This window comes from Pyrus communis, chromosome 2, assembly GCF_963583255.1.
Source record: "Pyrus communis chromosome 2, drPyrComm1.1, whole genome shotgun sequence".
In the NCBI taxonomy this organism is placed as follows: domain Eukaryota; kingdom Viridiplantae; phylum Streptophyta; class Magnoliopsida; order Rosales; family Rosaceae; genus Pyrus; species Pyrus communis.
In genome coordinates, this window is record NC_084804.1 from 30,465,022 (window position 1) to 30,467,611 (window position 2,590).

Here is a 2,590-nt window from a genome sequence, read left to right on the forward strand (position 1 = left end):
TAATAAAGCCTTCTAAAATTATCAGCCATGGCAGCAGCAATAATAAAATCCACATGAATATCAAACAAAACATGAAAAATATGCAAGGTGTAGGGCATTCCAGGTTGCAGAGTATGAATTAGAAACTACTAGCATCAATTATAAAAGAATAATATATATATATATATATAATAATTAATATTATATATTTCGGTTTGGTATGAGATTCCCGAAATATCGAGAAGCCAATCCCGAATCCCATACCGAAATTTTGGGATCGGTTCGGGATAGCATCCCAAAAATTTCGGGAATTTCGGTTTGGGAAATTTTTGATTTGGGATCGGGATTTTTTCGGTTCGGTTCGGGATTTTTGGGAATTTTTTCCACCCCTAGAGACACCTTCTGAATTAAGGACTGCCAAGAATAAATGATGGGCCTGAACTTCAGCCTTTTCGATTAAAAACAATCCCAGCTGAGATTTGTCATTTGTAGCCCATATCCACCCAATTCTTAGCCTACATGGGGAAGGCAATCAAGGGCACTGTTCCCCGCTATAAATACTAACACCAGGAAGCAAAACCTATGTCACCATTTTGCTTCTTCGTCTCCTCCCTCCAACCTATTCATTCACTCTTTCCCAGTTCTAACTTCTCGCCGCCCCAAACTCCATAACCAAATCCTCTAATCTCTGTTTTCGTTTTATTATTATGGTTTGTAGGAGGCAAGCAGGTGCGATGATGATGAGAAATTTATAATCTCGTTAATCTGATCTTGTATGAGGAGAAACTATCTCATCCATTCATAATCTTTCTGAGCACCTTCTTCCTTCTTATTCTCCTTTATATTATTTGAACTCAAAGTTTTCCTGCTTTCTGTACTTCTGTTTTCATTTTGTTTTAGGTTTTTTTGGGTTTTTCTTGTTCTGGGTTTATTTTACAATGCGTCGAATTTGTGTGGAAAAAGGTCAGAGATCGTGGGGTTTTTTTTGGTCAATAAAAATCGTGGGGGTTTTTTTTTTTTGGGTCAATAAAATTCGTGGAAAAAGGTCAAAAATTGTTTTCTAATTCACAGAACCCCTTTTGAAGTTGAAGTTGAGAATCTGAAGCAGCAAATTTCATCTTAACGGAAGAAATATTATGCAATAGTTAATTGCCATGAGTCTTTTGAATTGGACTAGTCAGAATCTGGGGTTTTAAACTTTGATCGTAACCCCTAAACAAGAATAATGCTGTGTTTGAAAGTGCTTTGTAACGAGGTGCTTTTGGGATAAGTGTTTATTATAAGAACATTGATTTTTTATTTGTAGGAATCTCACATTATTTTTTAAAAAATCATTTATAATAAATTAAATAATTTGTAACTGATAAAGAATGGAACTTTATTGCAAAAATTGCATCAACTTAAGCATCTAATTTTTTTAATTGGCAAGTGTTCGATCATCTTCATGAGTCGGATTAATATGAGTAGCCGAGTGATTTCTTTGATTGCCCCCCTTCATTCTTGTCAAGGCTATCATTCACGCTTTTGAGATTTCGACGTAAATCCGCGTTATTTTTCAATTTTTATAATTGAAAGTGTAAAATAACAAATTTTGTATTCAATTTTATTGATTTTTTTTAGGTTAACTAAATAAGAAAATTTACGGATTTTAGAAAATAAAATCATGTCATTTTAATTTTCGTCATTTTAAATGTTTTTTAGTAATTTTAAATTTTTTCATCCTTCCTCTTTTCAAACTGATGAACTTGCACAAAGACAATTACCTTTTAGAGTAAAAAATAAAGGCAATTTTATGGCCCTTACCATCCAATTGCCGTTATCTTTCACCAACTGGTGGAGATGCTAATGGTGTAGCGCTAAACTTGTTATTTATGTGTACCTCTTGGCATCAATTTTTGAAGCCTTTCCATTATTTATAGAGGAAAATTCGATTTGGATGGATCGATGATTTGAGAAACCAAATCGCTTTGGTTAGACTGGTTTGGTTTAGTTGGCTCTGTTCACTTGTGCTCTATTTATTTTACCTTAATACTCAATAATTTCGCTCACTCTTATTTAATACAAAATTTTCCACTTACGGTAAGTTTGATTCAAATTTCTTGTACTTATTTAAATTTCATCCATTCACTAAATTTGGGACATGATGTTCATTGACACACCTCGATCTAGATTTTTTCAAATAAACACCAAGATTGATGCATGACACCAAAAAAGTGACTAAACTATAACATGCATGATGACTTAAATTAAGTGACAAATTATTAAATCTACCAAAAGTTCCGCTCTGAATATAGAGTTATTCCCAAAGTTAAAGACATGTAAGAAACAACATTTATTCCAACACATTATCTCGAAGTGCCACACCTAATCAATCTCGGACTCTCTACTACATGGACAACTACATTCTCATAGCGTAGTTTAAGTCATGAGTACCACAATCAAGGAAAGATACAAATATATTCAAGTCATACGATCCATTCTAAGATAGATGTTTATAGTAGAGAATTACATTAAGAAAAAGTGTCATCCTCAGTAGGAGCATTCATGGCCGACGATGTTTAGGCCTCAATGTCAAAGTAGTTACTGCTACTATGTCCTGAGGGGGCAAAAA

General features: G+C 33.6%; 1 non-coding gene across 1 annotated transcript; it reads left to right on the forward strand.

The window, feature by feature from the left end:
- Window positions 1–709: 709 nt before the first annotated feature.
- On the forward strand, window positions 710–795 carry LOC137727191 (small nucleolar RNA U30). The gene has a single exon (XR_011067761.1). It is a non-coding gene; the product is annotated as a small nucleolar RNA U30 (small nucleolar RNA).
- The last annotated feature ends 1,795 nt before the right edge of the window (window positions 796–2,590 follow it).